The 20,654-nt window shown below is 44.7% G+C and overlaps 1 protein-coding gene across 1 annotated transcript in view; it reads left to right on the forward strand.

Moving 5' to 3' along the window:
- Positions 1 to 14,425, forward strand: part of LOC147970627 (uncharacterized) — a 63,983-nt gene extending 49,558 nt beyond the window's left edge. Inside the window, exon 5 of the transcript XR_015604135.1 lies at positions 14,170 to 14,425. The gene's annotated coding sequence lies outside the window, so the exon portion shown is untranslated. The remainder of the gene's footprint in view (positions 1 to 14,169) is intronic.
- Positions 14,426 to 20,654: the final 6,229 nt, after the last annotated feature.

A 20,654-nucleotide genomic window follows, 5' to 3' on the forward strand; every position in this document is an offset into this window, starting at 1 on the left:
CTTTCCTTCCCCCTCTCCCTCTCCTTCCCCCTTTCCCCCTCCGAAAGAAGGAAGGGGGCCGAGTTGGACTAGGAGTCCTAGTCGGTTCCCCCCCATGGCGCGCCCCTTAGGCCGGCCTCCTCCCCTCCTCCTTTATATATGGGGGCAGGGAGCACCCCAAAGCACATCAATTGTTCTCTTAGCCGTGTGCGGTGCCCCCCTCCATAGTTTACTCCTCCGGTCATATTGTCGTAGTGCTTAGGCGAAGCCCTGCATGGATCACATCACCATCACCGTCACCACGCCATCATGCTGACGAAACTCTCCTCGACACTTTGTTGGGTCAAGAGTTTGAGGGACGTCATCGAGCTGAACGTGTGCAGAACTCGGAGCTGCCGTACGTTTGGTGCTTGATCGGTTGGATCGTGAAGACGTTCGACTACATCAACCGTGTTAAGCTAACGCTTCCGCTTTCGGTCTACGAGGGTACGTGGACACACTCTCCCCCTCTCGTTGCTATGCATCTCCTAGATAGATCTTGAGTGATCGTAGGAAATTTTTTGAAATTGCATGCTACGTTCCCCAACACCCTCCTCTTCGGGGATGCACCTTTGAAGGACTCCAGTAGTACTTTTCTTGGATAGTTCACCTTCGTGAACTTTATAGGCTTTAGAACGTCGAACTATGCGACGGGCCTCATTTTGATCATCGGGAAGCTCCTGCCTATTAAGGTAGGCCAGGAAGGGTTCGGTCCATGGGGCAATAACGCCCATGATTACAAGGGCAGAAGGTGTTATTTTGGTGGCCGAACCCCCGATGATATCTGTATTGTGTTCAGTTGCTGGGGGTATGATCGGGTCGGACTAGTATTTCCACTCTCGCCCTGCCATACCACGGATGGCTTAAAGAGTCTTTCCACAAAGGTGTTAGGCGGGACGAGATCACGCTTGGCGCCCATTTGAGCGAGGATGTCCGTTGCCTGGTTACTATCTCGAGCAACATGATGGAACTCGAGCCCCTTGAACCGAGCCGATATTTTGAGTACGTCATTTCGATATGCCGCCATTTTCGGATATTTTGCATCGAACTCTCCATTTATTTGGGATATCGCGAGGTTTGAATCCCTGTGCACCTCTAGGTGTTGTATGGCCATGGAGACAGCCATTCGGAGGCCGTGTAGAAGAGCCTCTTATTCGGCTGCATTATTGGAGTTTGTATACATGATTTGCAGCACGTAGCGGACTGTGTCCCCCATAGGGGATGTCAAAATGACACCGGCCCCTAGTTCATAAAAACATAATCATAATAGTAGCATAATTGTGCTAACACACAAGAACAGGAAGCAAAAAGCAAAAATAAATTTTATTCATTGGGTTGCCTCCCAACAAGCGCTATAGTTTTATGCCCTTAGCTAGGCATAAAGCAAGGATCTAAGTTTTGTCATCTTTGGTTCGAGATCCATAAGATGCCCTCATGATTGATTCATATGGTGGCTTAACTCTAGTTCTAGGAAAGTGTTCCATACCCTTACTCAAAGGAAATTGGAACTTAATATTGCCTTCTTTCATATCAATCACGGCACCGGTAGTGCGTTAAAACGGTCTACCAAGAATAATTGAACAAGATGGATTGCAATCAATATCAAGAATAGTAAAATCTATGGGCACATAATTCCTATTTGCAAGAATAATAACATCTTCCCATAGGCTTTTTAATAGTAGAATCCCCCAAGTGTAAATTTAAAGAGCATGATTCAAGATCGGTAAGACCAAGCACATCACATAAAGATTTCGGAATTGTAGAAACACTAGCACCCAAGTCACACAGAGCAAAACACTCATAATTTTTAATCTTGACTTTGATAGTAGGTTCCCATTCATCATGCAATTTTCTAGGAATTGAAACTTCTAATTCCTTTTTTTCTTCAAGAGCTTTCATCATAGCATCAACAATATGTTTAGTAAAAGCTTTATTTTGTTCATAAGCATGGGGTGAATTTATCATGGATTGCAACAAATAAATACAATCAGTCAAAGAGAAATTATCATAATTAAAGTCTTTGTAATCCAAAAGAGTGGGCACATCACTAGCTAAAGTTTTGACCTCTTCAAACCCACCTTCATCAATTTTTTCAACAAGATTTTCGCCCTCCGAAATATTGGGATGCCTTATACCTAAAGTTGACTCTTCTCTAGTCCCTTTTTCATCAATATTAACTTTACTAAACAAGGAAACAATAGAATAAACACCAATCGTTTTAAGATCTTCATCACTTTTGTCTTCTAATGAGATTGGTTTAGCGGCCATTTGATTTACTAAGGTAGCTTGTGCATCGGATATTTTTACTAGCAAACTTTCATAAAAATCATACTTAGATTGGACATTGAAAACTTCTCTACTGATATCATCAAGTTGATTTGTAATAGCATCAAGCACAATGGAGTGCTCCTTAAGTTCTTTAGTAAAATACTTATTATGCTCAAGTTGTGTAGTCATATACTCCTTCGTACTTTTCTCCATTTCAAGCATAATATTTGGGTAAGGAACATCATAATATTTTCTTTGAGGCATCATGACTACGCAAATAAGAATGCACACAAAAACAGATCTGGCAAGAAAACGGCAAACGAGAAAGAGAGGCAAATAAAACGACAAATTTTTGTGAAGTTGGGGAGAGGTAAACAAGAGGCAAATGGCAAATAATGTAAATTGCGAGGAGATGAGATTTGTGATTAGGAACCTGGTTATGAAGAAGATCCTCCTCGGCAGCGGTGCCATAAATTCCTTTTGATCGCTCTCTGACTATAGCGCCAGAAAGGCTCCTGTCTGCTAGGACTACGTCGGTATTTCCCCAAAGAGGAAGGGATGATGCAACACAACAACGGTAGGTATTTCCCTCAGTGAAGAAACCAAAGGTTATCGAACCAGTAGGAGGACCAAGCAACACAACGTAAACAACACCTGCACACAAATAACAACACCTCGCAACCCGACGTGTTAAAGGGGTTGTCAATCCCTTTCGGGTAACGATGCAAGAAAATTGTAGTAGATTGAAATAATAGATCGCAAATAAAATAAAGTGCAGCAAAGTATTTTGTATTTTTTCTTTAATAGATCTAAATAAAAATGCAAAGTAAAAGTGGATCGCAAGCAAATATATGAGGAAGAAGACCCTAGGGTCGTAGGTTTCACTGGTGGCTTCTCTCAAGAAAGATAGCAAACAGCGGGTAAAAAAATTACTGTTGGGCAATTGATAGAACCTCAAATAATTATGATGATATCCAGGCAATGATCATTACATAGGCATCACGTCCAAGATTAGTAGACCAACTCCTGCTTGCATCTACTACTATTACTCCACACATCGACCGCTATCCAGCATGCATCTAGTGTATTAAGTTCATGGAAAACGGAGTAATGCAATAAGAACGATGACATGATGTAGACAAGATCCTTTTATCTATTGCGTAGATATAGATCCCTTCTTTTTATCCTTAGTAGCAACGATACATACGTGTCGGTTCCCTTTCTGTCACTGGGATCAAGCACCATAAGATCGAACCCACTACCGGGCACCTCTTCCCATTGCAAGATAAATAGATCAAGTTGGCCAAACAAAACCCAAATATCAGAGAAGAAATGTGAGTCTATAAGAGATCATGCATATAAGATATCAAAGAAACTCAAATAACTGTCATGGATATAAAAAGATATGACTGATCATAAACTCAAAGTTCATCGGATCCCAACAAACACACCGCAAAAAGAGTTACATTGTATGGATCTCCAAGAGAAGAGACCATTGTATTGAGAATCAAGAGAGAGAGATGAAGCCATCTAGCTACTAACTACGGACCTGAAGGTCTACAAAGAACTACTCACGCATCATCGGAGAGGCACCAATGGAGGTGGTGAACCCCATCCGAGATGATGTCTAGATTGGATCTGGTGGTTCTGGACTCTGCGGCGGCTGGATGAATATTTCGTCGACTCCCCTAGGGTTTCTGGAATATTGGGGTGTTTATAGAGCAAAGAGGCGGTCCGGGGGACACCCGAGGTGGGCACAACCCACCAGGGCGCGCTTGGGCCACCTGGTGCGCCCTGGTGGGTTGTCCCCTCCTCAGGACTCCCCCAGGTGCAACCAGGGCCCAACATGTTCCTTCTGGTCCATAAAAAATCTCCGTAAAGTTTCGTGGCATTTGGACTCCAACTGATATTGATTTTTTGTGATGTAAAAAACACGGAAAAAACATGAACTGGCACTTGGCACTATGTCAATAGGTTAGTACCAAAAAATGATATAAAATGATTATAAAACATCCAATATTGATAATAAAACAACATGGAACAATAAAAATTATAGATACGTTGGAGACGTATCAGCATCCCCAAGCTTAACTCCTACTCGTCCTCGAGTAGGTAAGTGATAAAAACAGAATTTTTGATGTGGAGTGTTGTTTAACATGTCATATCATATTCTTTTCTTTATAGCATGGACATTTGGACTTTTTATGTGATTCAAAGCAATAGTCTAGTTTTGACATGATAATTTAGATACTCAAGCATATCAACAAGCAACCATGTGTTTCAAAATATCAATGCTAAAATAAGTTATCCCTAGCCCATCATGCTCAAACATTGATCCATTCATGAAACACACTCGAATATTAGCTACACCCAATGCTTAAGTACGATCATATTGCCTCCTAGTTGGTGCTTTTATAAGAGAAGATGGAGACTCAAAATATAAATTGCATAAAGTAAAAGAAGGGGCCTTCGCAGAGGGGAGTAGGGATTTGTAGAGGTGCCAGAGCTCAAGGTGAAAAACTTAGAGATAAAAACATTTTGGTAGGTGTATCTATCCCACCAACGAAAACGACTTAGACTTCCCAATACTTTCCATGCATAGATGTATCATAGGCGGTTCCCAAACAGAAAATAAAGTTTATTCCTTTTTCCACCATAACTTTCACTTTCCATGGCTAATTGTATCCACGGGTGCCCTCCATACCAACACTTTCCAAGGAATTTATTATTTGACAACATAAAGTAAATTCATTTTTTTTGCATTTCAGGACTGGGCATCCCTAATACCTTTGCCTTACTCTCGTGCAATGACAAGTGAATAAACACTCATCTTGAGAATAACACATCTAGCATGGAAAATATTAGCCACCCCTCACCGCTCCGCGAGCGAAACAAACACACAAAAGAGAAGTTTATTTTGAAAAATAGAGATGGCACATGCAAATTTGCTTAGAACGGCAAAAGAATACCGCATATAGGTAGATATAGTGGACTCATGTGGCAAAACTGGTTTTTAAGGTTTTTGGATGCACAAGTAGTGATCATACTTAGTGCAAAGTGAAGGCTAGCAAAAGGTTTTTGGAGCGTGTCCTCATAGATGAGGTTAAGTCCGCTACCACCGTCCATGAGCACTTTGGTGAGTCGAAAGCCATCCACAATCAGGTTTAAGACCAAGGCAACTGGTGCTCGGACTGATCGGGCACTTGGTTTGTCGTCGGCGGTGAAAGTTATGGCCGTGTCGTTCCAAGGGTTCATTGCGGTTACTTGGTTGACTTCGAGGAGGTCGCGGAGCGCCCTTTTGCGCCGATTATTTGAAGAGAAGGTCTCGAAGACCGTAAAGACGTTGAGATCGTCATCCTCCGAAGAATGCTTCTCTGGAGTGATATTGGTGAGGATAGCCTCACCGCTTTTAGCCACTTGCCGGAGTACCCAGCATGCCCGCAGGCTGTGAGTTGGTTCGGTACTCGGCGTCACATGTATCTGACATGGTTTATCGAAGAGTTCGTCAAGAACTGTTCTATGCCCCTTGAGGGGTTTGTTTTTTTCAACAGGCTTATGGTCGGATGCCTCGTAGGGATGCATCAGTTTTGCCCGTGTGGTGGACCGCTTAAAGGCAGCAGGTTCCAACCGGGCGTTCTGGGCCTTCCATGTGCTCTCCATCGCACAGTACTTCTGTACTAAGTGTGATAATTCCGTGAAGGTCTGTATGCGGCGGTGGTTGAGGGCATTCAGAATTCCCTCATTCGTACAATTATGATAAAAAACCGAAATTGCTTCGTCGTCACAACAATCTTTGATCTTGTTTTTAACAAGGAGGAATCTGGCCCAGAAGTGATGGACTATTTCCCGAGGTTGCTGTCGTACATACATTAGGTCACATATGTCTGGAGGGCCTGAATTACTTTGAGAGTATTGATTGTGGTGGGTGAGTGGGTAAAAACCTGAATCCTGACCCAAGATTGAATCTGGAGCTTGAAAAATCTCTGAGGTCACCAGTTCGGGCCCGGGAAGATCCCGACGCTTTCTGGGCTATATGTCCGACCCTGGGTTCGGAGGACGTGAAGTCCCATCCGGAGGGAGGCTGTCCGCCTCGAGGGGCTCGGAGATCCGGACATAGCTGGTTATTAACTTAGTGGAAGAAGTGTTTTCGGGCCGTTCCTCGACGACCGCTACCAGATGGGTGATCGGTGGGGATTTGATTTCCCTCTGATCGAGTTTGAGCCCAACCCGATCATAGTCTATTGCAAGCCCCAGGGCAGCGATGCCATCTAGCAGCTCATTCAAGGACGAGATCTCCACTGGATCCATCTTTCCGGAGTGTTCGAGGTCGATGTGGAGGTGATGTTTGGCGATTGTATGGGCTGACGTTGGCTTAACGGACGTGCGTGCACCCACGACGAAACCACCGAGCTGGAGGACCTGCCCTGAAGTTAGGTCCCTTCCAGAAGTGATATCATCATTGATGATAAGGCGGGCCATCGATCCTTCTATCGACAACACAATGGAACTCTCAGTGAAAGCACCAATGTCAGTGTCAAAACTGGCAGATCTCGGGTAGGGGGTCCCGAACTGTGCGTCTGAGGATCAATGGCAACAGGGACAAAGGGGACACAATGTTTACCCAGGTTCGGGCCCTCTTAAAGGAGGTAAAACCCTACTTCCTGCTTGATTATATTCGATGAGTATAGGGGTTACAAGAGTTGATCTACCTCGGGATTGTAATGGCTAAAACCTAGCCGTCTAGCCTATGAGAATTCTAATAGCCCCTACGGACTAAACCCTCCGGTTTATATACACATTGGGGGCTAGGTTTGTACAGACTCGGTTCGTGGGGGAAGGAAACAACATATCCGGACACCAACCTTGCTGTCTGCGCATACAGAAGTCCTGCCCGGACACGGAGAAAAGGTCTTCTGCTTGTATCTTCACGGCCCATCAGTCCGGCCCATATCAAATAGCCTGGACACCCGAGCACCCCCTAGTCCAGGACTCCCTCAGTCATTAGCATTGCTTTGATCAAATGTTGATTGCGAAGTATTGTATGTTAAGTCTTGTCTTATGAATATGTGTGGTTGCTAAAATCGTTGAGTACTGCTTGTTAAGTATTGCGTTAATTAGACGTCCTTTTTTGAAATAGTGTTGTCAAACTAGTAGTCACGTTAGTGCCGACCTAAGAGCATGTATGTTACGCCAGATGTCTAGGCCCACACTCTCCAGGAAGATACATCAGATACACCATCCGGTTATATAGCAAATGGAGGCCATCAGGAGGTGTTGCATAGCTGAGAAGCTAGCCCAAGGGACAAATGCAATTGAGAAGCTCGGCGAACCATATGGAACTTCCTATTGAAACTCATAAACTTACTTTTTTAACTGAAAGTAGCAGTGAATATTCCTCAAAGCATTCAAACCATTTTTCTAAGGCTTCATGTCGGACAAAAGCCAACTCTCACCCATTTCTATAATTGCGTACTACGAATACTTACTTCATATATTACATATATGAGGTGGTTGTCGATGTCAAATCCGGCAGATCTCGGGTAGGGGGCCCCAAGCTGTGTGTCTGAGGATCGATGGTGATAAGGGACAATAGGGACACAATATTTACCCAAGTTTGGTCCCTCTTAAAGGAGGTAAAACCATATGTCATGCTTGATTGTATTCGATGAATATAGGGGTTACAAGAGTTGATCTACCTTGAGATCGTAATGGCCAAACCCTAGTTGTCTAGCCTATATTTATTCTGATAGCCTCTACGGACTAAACCCTCCGATTTATATACACACCAGTGGGGCCTAGGGTTGTACAGAGTTGGTTTGCAGAGGAAGGAAGTAGTACATCCGGACACCAAACTTGCCGTCCACGCATATAGGAGTCCTACCCAGACACGGGGGAAGGTCTTCTGTTTTATCTTCACGGTTCATCAGTCTGGCCCATATCGGATAAGTTAGACACCTAAGGACCCCCGAATCCAGGACTCCCTCAGTAGCCCATAAACCAGTCTTCGCTGATGATGTGTTCGGCAAGCGGATTATCTTCGGCATTGCAAGGCACGTTCCTCCTCCTGAATATTTTAAGTTAGCTTCCTGCATAAAGGAACTGTGTATGGCTCTGTAATCAATACAACCCTTAGCCATGAAGGCAAGACATCAAAATAGGAACAGTGTCTTTTACTGACAACTTTTTTGGCGAAGCGTCACACTTGACTCTTCAATATTTTGAACCATTTTCACACCTCCCATTTTGCGTTTCGAGGTCTAACCTCCATTGGCACGTCTCGTCAAAACAGAGATCGTGCCCGCACATTACGGGATTCTCATCAATATGGTTTGGGTAACCCAACCGTGCATTACGCACGATCTCGTTGGGAACAGGCGAGATTTATGGCTTGAGAGGGGGACGTTTGGTATTTTCATCGCCTATAAGAGGACAAAGATCCCTCCTTTTTCCCCACTCCTTCCTCTAGCTCCTCTAGCTCCTGTCCTCCAACCTCCAAGCTCCAGCGCCCGCAACTCCGATATTTACCTCCGCTGCCACTCTCCTCAGCAATGGTCGGGTCCGGTTCCAAGGGCAAGTGGGAGGCCTCCGTCACCGAAAAGGACGTCAAGGATCTCCGGAGCATGGGCTATCTGTCTGTGGATATCGCACATAGGACCCCTGACAAAGATCAGGTCATTCCTACTCTGGAGCCTGGTGAGAGGGTCGTGTTCATCCCTGATACGTCTCCGCCGTATCTACTTTTCCAAACACTTTTGCCCTTATTTTGGACTCTAACTTGCATGATTTGAATGGAACTAACCCGGACTGACGCTATTTTCAGCAGAATTGCCATGATGTTATTTTTGTGCAGAAATAAAAATTCTCAGAATGACCTGAAAATCAACGGAGAGTTATTATGGAATATATAATGAATATTGGAAGGAAGATCCACGTCAGGGGGTGTCCCACCTGTCCAGGAGGGTGGGGGCTCGCCCCCAGCCTCGTGGGCCCCCTGACGCTCCACCGACCTCAACCTGTATTCCATATATTCACTTTCGGGGAGAAAAACCAAAGAAGAAGGATTCATCATGTTTTACGATATGAAGCCGCTGCCAAGCCCTAAACTCTCTCGGGAGGGCTGATCTGGAGACCGTTCGGGGCTCCAGAGGGGAATCCGTCGCCATCGTCATCATCAACCATCCTCCATCACCAATTTCATGATGCTCACCGCCGTGCGTGAATAATTCCATCATAGGCTTGCTGGACGGTGATGGGTTGGATGAGATTTATCATGTAATCGAGTTAGTTTTGTTAGGGTTTGATCCCTAGTATCCACTATGTTCTGAGATTGATGTTGCTATGACTTTGCTATGCTTAATGCTTGTCACTAGGGCCCGAGTGCCATGATTTCAGATCTGAGCCTATTATGTTTTCATCAATATATGAGAGTTCTTGATCCTATCTTGCAAGTCTATAGTCACCTATTATGTGTTATGATCTGTTAACCCCGAAGTGACAATAATCGGGATACTTACCGGTGATGACAGTAGTTTGAGGAGTTCATGTATTCACTATGTGTTAATGCTTTGTTCAGGTACTCTATTAAAAGGAGGCCTTAATATCCCTTAGTTTCCAATAGGACCCCGCTGCCACGGGGGGGTAGGACAAAAGATTTCATGCAAGTTCTTTTCCATAAGCATGTATGACTATATTCGGAATACATGCCTACATTACATTGATGAACTCGAGCTAGTTTTGTGTCACCCTAGGTTATGACTGTTACATGATGAACCGCATCCAGCATAATTCTCCATCCTCGATCCATTGCCTACGAGCTTTCCATATATTGTTCTTAGCTTATTTACTTTTCCGTTGCTATTGTTATCATCACTACAAAAAACAAAAAACACTACTTTTGCTACTATTACTTTTGCTATCTTTACTACTACTATCATATTACTTTGCTACTAAATACCTTGCTGTAGATATTAAGTTTTCAGGTGTGGTTGAATTGACAACTCAGCTGCTAATACTTGAGAATATTCTTTGGCTCCCCTTGTGTCGAATCAATAAATTTGGGTTGAATACTCTACCCTCGAAAACTGTTGCGATACCCTATACTTGTGGGTTATCAAGACTATTTCTCGCACCGTTGTTGAGGAGCATAGCTCTATTCTGTGAGTTACTTGGGATTTATATCTGCTTATCATTATGAAGAACCTGAAAGACACTAAAACCAAGATTTATTGTAACGGCCCGAGACTGATGCACCAGGTGTCTTCCAGTTATTCGCTGTTATTGCCTTGTCTTTTGCTTACGTGTTGCATTTCATCATGTCATCATGTGCATTGCATCATCATGTTTTCAAAACTTGCATCCGTCCCGGTCTCCCCGTTCTCTTCATTGTCCGTTCTGAGCCCAACCACACTCGCACGCGCCTGCAGCATGTCTGAAATAGTATTTTTATAAGTGGACGAAAAATGTTCTCGGAATGGGTTGAAAGTTGGCATGCGGTGTTGTTATAGTGTAGGTAGGCCGCCTGCCAAGTTTCATCGCATTCGGAGTCCATTTGACGCCCCAACGGATAACTATAGCGACAACATAGTCGGTCAAATCCTCGGACGTTTTCGGTCTCCGAAAACTGTTGCCGGGTTTTCCCTCTCTTAACTGCCTGGACCGTCTACACAGTCCAGTACCTACCGCCAGGCCCAACATAACCTCTCTCGTCAGCCCGCAACTCTCCTCGCGCGCGCGTCTGAAAGCTGTCCCGGACCCGACCCGGGCAGTCATCACCGTTGGGTCTGGATCATCCCCAAACATCTATAAAACATCTTCGGTTTCGTATTTGGACTCCCTAGCCTATTCATTCTCGTTCGTCGGATTTCGATCAGATGATCCAAACTCCCCTCTTTATCACATATATAGTCCAACCCTAACCCCTAGTTGTCCCATCCATCCGTTCCCTCACCTACCGCCGCCACTCTCCCGCATCCATCTCGGGATCCCCTCCCTCGATCCCGCCGCCTCCTTGCAAAATTCCTCGATCCAGATCCACAACCACCGATCAATCCATCTGGGACCGCCAGATGGAGATCCGACGGCCACCAGGCGACCCGCAACCGAGTCTCTCGTTCCCTCCTCGATCTAGTTCGGGAGGAGCTCGATCCTGAGCTCCTGATCGAGTCCCCTCCGCCGCCTCGTCCACGTCGGAGCACTGCCAGATCGCTGGACCACCGCCTCTGCTGCGCCCCTGCTCCCTACTCTGTCCATCTCTCTTTTCCTTCTTCTCCCTGTCTCCTAAGATCTCCATCTCTCTCTGTAACCCGCAGCAACAGGAGACCACCATGGCCGCCCGAGGCATGGAGCTTCGCCGACAGCAGTGCCTCGACGCCCATCTCGCCTCTGCCTTGTTCCTGGACGAAACTGCCCTCCCGCCCCGCTTTCGGCCGCTGAAGACCCGCGTCGGGATCTACTTCACTACGCTGATGCTCGTAGGCCCTCGGCTCTCCTGCACCTCGTCCCCGACGCCGGCAAGATTGCCGCCGCCAAGACCTTGCCTCGCCGGACCCGCCTCCCACCGCCGGGGATCGGTTCCCCTCGATCTCGCCCCGCCTCTGGTGGTCGTCCTGCCGTCTACCGTCGCCGGGAAGCACCAGCGCCGCCACCACTCGTCTTCCTGGAACGCACGCAGCTCCAAATCCCGCTCGCCGTGCCCGTTGACTTCGTCGCCCCGTGCGTGGGCCACGAGGGCGCCATGGCCCAGCGCCATCCTCCCTTCACTCGGTGTCTAGCCCATCTCCACCACCGGCCCATGTGGCCCATGGTGAGCACCCCAGTGCACCTTTCAGTTTCGGCTTGTGTCCTATTTTTTCCTGCCGAACGAATTTGTTATTTATCCAGTGTTTTGCAGTTTTACAGAAAAGTCCCCCTAGATCATGCATTTAATAACTCACAAATGGTGCATCGGATTAAAATGTTTTAAATATGAAAAATGCTTAGAATTTCATCTAGTTCCATAATATCCAACTTTCATGCATGTTTAAAATGTTTAAATTGTTGTTTATGTTTATTTTGCATAATGCCATGTTAAAATGATTTATTTCATAACTAATTAACCGTAGCTCCGAATTTAATAAACTTTATATGTAAATGGGGTAGAAAAATGCATAGATTAACATGGTAGCACTACTTTGCATGTTTACCAACTCAAAAATATGTTTTAGGGAAGAACAGTACCAAACCCATAAATTGCATATGAGGATTTTCTGGACTTGTTGTTTGTTGTTCCGGCCTCATTTAAACTTGCCTATTTAAGTAGTTTTATTATGCTTCACCCATTGCCATGCTAACCAACATTTAATTTTGTTGAGTACTTAAATGGGAGAGAACAAAATAATTGTTGTGGTGTTTCGTCAATATGCAACTCGTTGCATATTGAGCTCCACTTAATTTGTAGTATTATTTGTGCACTTTTCCATGCCATGCCTCATTAAACCGGACATGCATCATACTTGGTTGTGCCTCATGCCATGCTTATGTGATTATTGTTTACTATGTTGTTTGCTTCTTTCCGGGTTGCTTCTCTCGTTAGCTCCGGTTTTGGAGTTGTGAGGATCTGTTCGACTAGGTCCCTTTGTCTTCTTCATGGACTCGTTCTTCTTCCTTGCGGGATCTCAGGCAAGATGATCATACCCTCGAAATCACTTCTATCTTTGCTTGCTAGTTGTTCGTTCTATCGCTATGTCGCGCTACCTACCACTTGTTATATCATGCCTCCCATATTGCCATGTCAAGCCTCTAACCCACATTTCCTAGCAAACCGTTGTTTGGCTAAGTTACCGCTTTTGCTCAGCCCCTCTTATACGGTTGCTAGTTGCAGGAGAAGCTAAAGTTTGTTCCATGTTGGAACATGGATATGTTGGGATATCACTATGTCTATTGTTTAATTAATGCATCTATATACTTGGTAAAGGGTGGAAGGCTCGGCCTTATGCCTGGTGTTTTGTTCCACTCTTGTCGCCCTAGTTTCCGTCATACCGGTGTTATGTTCCTTGATTTTGCATTCCTTACGCAGTTGGGTGTTATGGGAACCCCTTGACAGTTTGCTTTGAATAAAACTCCTCCAGCAAGGCCCAAGTTTGGTTTTACATTTGCCGCCTAAGCCTTTTTCCCTTGGGAGTCACGCTCCTGAGGGTCATCTTTATTTTAACCCTCGGGCCAATGCTCCTTTGAGTGTTGGTCCAACCTGTCAGCCGCCAGTGGCCACCAGGGGCAACTCTGGGCTGGCCTACCGGAAGTTTGGACAATTCGGTGTGCCCTTAGAACGAGATATGTGCAGCTCCTATCGGGATTTGTCGGCACATTCGGGCGGCTTTGCTGGTCTTGTTTTACCATTGTCCAAATGTCTTGTAACCGGGATTCCGAGTCTGATCGGGTCTTCCTGGGAGAAGGAATATCCTTCGTTGACCGTGAGAGCTTGTGATGGGCTAAGTTGGGACACCCCTGCAGGGTATAAAATTTCGAGAGCCGTGCCCGCGGTTATGTGGCAGATGGGAATTTGTTAATGTCCGGTTATATATAACTTGACACTTAACTTAATTAAAATGCATCAACCGCGTGTGTAGCCGTGATGGTCTCTTTCCGGCGGAGTCCGGGAAGTAAACACGGTTCTTGTGTTATGCTTGAACATAAGTAGTTTCAGGATCACTTCTTGATCACTTCTAGCTTCTCGACCGTTGCGTTGCTTCTCTTCTCACTCTTATTTGCGTATGTTAGCCACCATATATGCTTAGTGCTTGTTGCAGCTCCACCTCACTACCTTCTCCTACCCATAAGCTTAAATAGTCTTGATCTCGTGGGTGTGAGATTGCTGAGTCCTCGTGGCTCACAGATACTTCCAAACAGTTGCAGGTGTCGATGATACCAGTGCAGGTGACGCAACCAAGCTCAAGTGGGAGCTCGATGAGGACCTTTGATTGTTTCTATGTTTCATTTTCGGTTGATCAGTAGTGGTGCCCAGTTGGGACGATCGAGGATCTAGCATTTGGGGTTGTCTTCTTTTACTTTGGTTCCGTAGTCGGACCTTGATTGTATTATGGATGATGTATGGTTAACTTGTATTTGTGTGAAGTGGAGATTGTAAGCCAACTCGTTATCCCTTTCTTATTCAGTACATGGGATTGTGTGAAGATTATCCCTCTTGCGACAAACCTACCATGCGGCTATGCCTCTAAGTCGTGCCCCGACACGTGGGAGATATAGCCGCATCGTGGGTGTTACATTTATCCCTTAGCTACGAGGGGAGGTAAGGAAATGACATCTAGATCTACACTTGATTCACCTTCTGTTTTGAGTAAGCTTGCAACACCTATACCTTCTTCTGCTATTAATTCTGATATGTCGCATGTTATTGATGATGCCACTTCTGATATGCATGATACTTATGATGAAACTACTTCTATGCTTGATACTACTGTGCCACTTGGTGAATTTCTTGATGAACAACTTGATAGGGCTAGAGAGAATGAAATTATTGAAACTGATAATATTGATGAAAGTGATGATGAAGACTATCCCTCTAGATATGAATTACCTGTTGTGCCTGAGGGCTATGTTATGGGTGAAGAAACTGCTAGAGACTTTCTTGCTTGCAATGATAGGAGTGATCTTAAGAAATTATTAGCTAAGCTGAAACAAAAAACTCTGAATGCTAGAATGAAATATGATCCTGCTTATGCTACTTCACTAATCTTTGTTACTGATAAGGATTATGAATTCTCTGTTGACCTTGAGATAATTACTTTAGTTAAATCTGATCCTTTCTATGGCTATGAATCTGAAACTGTTGTGGCACATCTTACTAAATTAAATGATATAGCCACCCTGTTCACTAATGATGAGAAAACTCGCTACTATTATATCCTTAAATTATTTCTGTTCTCATTAAAGGGTGATGCTAAGATATGGTTTAATTCTCTTGATCCTGGTTGTGTGCGTAGTCCCCAGGATATGATTTATTGCTTCTCTGCTAAATATTTCCCCGCTCATAAGAAACAACATGCTTTAAGGGAAATATATAATTTTGTGCAAATTGAAGAAGAGAGTCTCCCACAAGCTTGGGGGAGGCTTCTCCAGTTACTTAATGCTTTGTCTGATCATCCTCTTAAGAAAAATGAAATACTTGATATCTTTTATAATGGACTAACTGATGCTTCTAGAGACCACCTGGATAGTTGTGCTAGTTGTGTTTTCAGGGAAAGAACACCAGATGAAGCTGAAACACTACTGAATAATATGTTGACTAATGAAAATAATTGGACACTTCCTGATCCAATTCCTGATCCAACTCTTAAGCCAACTCCGAAGAAAAGGGGTATTCTATTTCTCAGTCCTGAAGATATGAAAGAGGCAAAGAAACCTATGAAAGAAAAAGGTATTAATACTAAAGATGTTAAGAATTTACCTCCTATTGGAGAAATACATGGTCTTAATTTACCGCCTATTGAAGAAATACATGGTCTTGATAACTGACACAGGTAGTAAAGGTAAATTCTCTCTATAGATATGATAAAGCTGAAATCACATTTACTAAGTTTGCTAGCCCATGCTTGGATGAGTTTGATGACTTTATGGTTAAACAAGAAAACTTCAATGCTTATTTTGGTAGAGAATTAAAACGCAATGCTGATATGCTTGAACACTTGTGTAACACCCACAATGCGGCTATATCTCCCATGTGTCGGGGAACGACTTAGAGGCATAGCCGCATGGTAGGCCTGTCGCAAGAGGGGTAATCTTCACACATCCCATCTACTGAATAAGAAAGGGATAAAGAGTTGGCTTACAATCGCCACTTCACACAATACATAAATAATTCATACATCATCCAAAGTATAATCAAAGGTCTGACTACGGAACCAAAATAAAAGAAGACAACCCCAAATGCTAGATCCCCGATCGTCCCAACTGGGCTACACTACTGATCAACCGAAAAAGAAACAAAACAATGATCAAGATCTTCATCGAGCTCCCACTTGAGCTCGGTTGCGCCACCTGCACTGGTATCATCGGCACCTGCAACTGTTTAGAAGTATCTGTGAGTCACAAGGACTCAGCAATCTCACACCCGCGAGATCAAGACTATTAAACTTATGGGTAGGAAAGGGTAGTGAGGTGGAGTTGCAGCAAGCACTAAGCATGTATGGTGGCTAACATGCGCAAAAAAGAGCGAGAAGAGAAGCAACACTGCGGTCGTGAAGCCAGAAGTGATCAAGAAGTGATCCTGAAACTACTTACGCACAACCATAACACAAGAACCGTGTTCACTTCCCGGACTCCGCCGAGAAGAGACCATCACGGCTACACACGCAGTTGATACATTTTAATGAAGTCAAGTGTCAAGTTCTCTACAACCGGATATTAACAAATTCCCATCTGCCACATAACCGTGGGCACGGCTATCGAAAGTTTATACCCTGCAGGGGTGTCCCAACTTAGCCCATCACAAGCTCTCACGGTCAACGAAGGATATTCCTTCTCCCGGGAAGACTCGATCAGTCTCGGAATCCCGGTTACAAGACATTTCGACAATGGTAAAACAAGACCAGCAAAGCCACCCGATGTGCCGACAATCCCGATAGGAGTTGCACGTATCTCATTCTCAGGGCAACACCGGATGAGACAAGCTACGAGTAAAACCAGACCTCGAGTTTCCCCGAGGTGGCCCCGCAGGCGGCTTGGTTCGGACCAACACTTAGAGAAGCACTGGCCAGGGGGGTTAAATAAAGATGAGCCTCGGGCTTGCGAAAACCCAAGGGAAGGTTATAGGTTGTTAGGCAAATGTAAAACCAAGGTTGGGCCTTGCTGGAGGAGTTTTATTCAAAGCGAACTGTCAAGGGGTTCCCATACACTACAAAAAAATACACTTCCGTGATGATACGTGTTTGTCACAGTAGGTCGCGTTTTTTGTCATGCATGTACATCCATGACAAATTTATGACAGAATCAAGATAGTCATACCTGTGCTGTCGTAGAAGTGTTCCATGACATTACCAAAATTATCATCACGGAAGTGTCCACTTCCATGACGATAACTCGCGCGTCACAGAAGTGCTTTCGTCAAGGGTGACTGACACGTGGCATCCACCGTAACGGAACGCCGTTAAGCTATCGGGTCGGGTTTTGGATCCGATAACCCGTTAACAGCCCCGAGCAATGGGAAATTTCCACATGTAAAATTCTTATTGGCCGGATGAAACACGTGTTAGCTCGTCAGTGGGTCAGATAGGCGCCTATGATATGTCGACACGTGCCACGGCCCACCACTGGCCCATTTGGCTTACAAAGCCGGCCCATTTTACTTGGTCAAAAGTTAACGGGCTGGCCCATGAAAAGCCTGTTAACGGTCTCTTCGCAAATAGCCCATTTTACGGCCCGTTAACTCACGGCCCGTTAGGCCCTAAAGGAAATCGGCCCAACAACGTCATGTGGGCCGTCGAATATAACACCAGCCCATTTCACTTTCGGCCCATGTATGGCCCACGACGTCTTTCGGCCCATATGAGGCCTTCGTATCTTTCGGCCCTTTACAGGACCACAGTGACTCTAGCCCATAATGAACAGTAATTTTCTTTATGCCCGTTAACGGCCTATGATTTACATGGGCCGTTTCCAGCCCATGTTAGCTTTCGGCCTATTGATGGCCCATACGTTCTTGGGCTCCTTTTCGGCCCTCGATTACTTCCGGCCCGTTACTGGCATGTTCCCCTAATGGGCCAAATTCGGCCCATGGCAAGAGTCGGGCCGTTACTGGCATGTTCCCCTAATGGGCCAAATTCAGCCCATGGCAAGAGTCGTCCCGTTACTGGCTTGTTACCCTAATGGGCCAAATTCGGCCCATGCCAAGAGTCGGCCCATTTCTGGCCTGTTAACCCGTTGCGCCATTTCCAGCCCGTCCTATATTCTGGCCCATTACCGACCCGTTATGCCTATGACAGAATTAAGCCTTTGCTGTCCTACGGCCTGTTAATGGCCTGTTACTGTGCTGGACCGATACCAATTACGCCCGATTACGGCCCATGTAGACCCATTTATCCGATGGCCCGAGGCCCACCGATTATAGGCCCATTTATCGACGGCCCGTAGAAGACCCATGGATCCTACGGCTCGTATATGGCCCATGGTAGTTGCGGCCACTAGCAAACCAGGGGAAAAGAAGACTACGAAATAAATAAGGCCGAAACTAATGCTAGGCTATTAAGGCGATTGCACAGATTACATCCACTCGGCATCAAAGATCACCACCAGTGCAAATATAGGGAACAACCTACACTATACAAAAATGGCTTGCTGTTTTCTTCAGCCGGTGGCTGCACCTTAAGAATAAATTTTGTATCGCACCAAAACAAATTACAACTATATAAAACAAGGAAGGTTACCATAAAACTTAACAGTCTAGCAGATAAATGCACCACCAAGCATTCATAAGCTCAGTTCATTTGACCTGACTGTTACGTTTTCATGTTGTATTGTCCGATGGAGCACCATAACCCTCGCCTTCATTTCCCCTAGGCTCCTGAACAACATAGCAAATGTCTGATAGTCTGGTTTCAAAACCATGCATATCTTGACGACATTGAGCAATGTTTCTCCTTGTTTCACAAAGGGTCTCTGTTAGGGAATGGACTTATGTCTGGAGCGCAGATACAACATTGCTTTGAGCTTGCATATCTTGATCATGAGGCAGTTTGGACGATATTGCCTTAACAACCAACCCAGCATTATGCAGGAACGTGCTTTTGGCACTGTTAGTGGACAGGTACTGACCCACTGCAGCAAGAGTTGACATTGCGGTTATAGTTGCCTCGCCACCTTCAGAAGGTGGCGGTTCCACCATTTTTTCCATAGCTCGCTGAAAAGTTGAGGTTTTACATTAGTAGTACCAGAACAGAAGATATTAAGGAGGCATCAAAACCAAACAAAATAGCTTTGGTCTATATACAGAACTTATTCTGGTGAACCCATGTAAAATATTAGTTGTATTTTATTGCAAAGTACATAATAAAACCAGGTTCCAAACATATGACCATGTACCATCACTAATGTATTGTCTATTTCTTCACATTGTATTGAGGGCTAAGGATAAAGAGACGAAGTTTATAATACGGTAAGCATAGTATGACATCATTCATATCACAAAACAACTGAGAACAAACAAACAGGCAATTGTAACGTTGTGTGGGCAAGTCCAGCACAGAACTAGATTACGGGTCAAGATCAAAGGAACATCACTCCTCTCTTTTAAACCTTGTAAGGTGCAATGATACGCTAAGACAATTGTGTATAAAATTGAAAAGAGTAATAGACATTGGCTGCAAACCATGAAGTTCAAGGCACAAGTTAGAGTAAGTAGTAGTTAAAAGGCATGAGGATTAAGGACTTACAATAGCGGCTTTGACTGGTGTAGTCATGCCCTTCTTCTTGCTGGTGTGACAGTCCTTGAAGATTTCCACAGCATTTGGTTCAGGTACTTTTTGGTCCTTGCGGGCTTTCCTCTGCATTTCGAACAAGTCAATATAGATCTGATAATATGGTACATCGAAAAGAGTGAAACAACAGCTAATTACAAGAGCCTCACAGTGTGCAATATAGCTACGAGATCCTGTTGTCTGTTGGAATTTCACTTTCGTACAGTTGGCCTTGTTCTTTGAACAGTTCACATACAAGAAGATAGATTTGTGTGGCACATGCGTAAATAGGACTTCAACATGTGATCTGATCACATATATATAATGTACCTAATACTTCGGATCAGACCAGTGTTTAACAAGGCCCCTCCAGTCTTCATCCGAGATATTTTCCACTGGAGATGTTTGGGAAAGTTCACAGTTAGCCTTGCCTTCAAAGTGAGTTTTCCTCAAGTTATACCGATACTGTCGCAGAGCAGACTTGAAAACATGGGTGCAAGCTTGTCTGGTTGCATCATCTTGGCTATCCAACTTGAACCTCATCTGTTGAAAATTATGGGAGTCTCATTATCAGGAACCTAGAAAGTATGGAACAAAGCAAGACGATATTACTACTTTCCATACATAACCATACTTACAGATAAATGGTCGAGGAAGGTGTTGAACTGGGTTTCGTCTTTGTCATTCCTGTACTGAATCCATGTAGGGAGGATACGTACATGACACCTAACAACAACTGCTGCCTCTGATACTAACTTGGCTGACTCTGTAGCATCACATGGCCTTTTTAAACCTGCCTCAAAACGGTTCTGCATTCTCCCCCCTCTAGATTTAGTTAACCTATCGAGCATTATCCATGATGTTTGTTTCCTCTTGCGCCTAGGTGCTAGTCCAACAACGAACATAGGAAGTGTTAGTGTACAT

This window comes from Triticum urartu, chromosome 5A (assembly GCF_056163025.1).
Source record: "Triticum urartu cultivar PI428250 chromosome 5A, HENAU_Tu73, whole genome shotgun sequence".
Classification (NCBI taxonomy): Eukaryota; Viridiplantae; Streptophyta; class Magnoliopsida; order Poales; family Poaceae; genus Triticum; species Triticum urartu.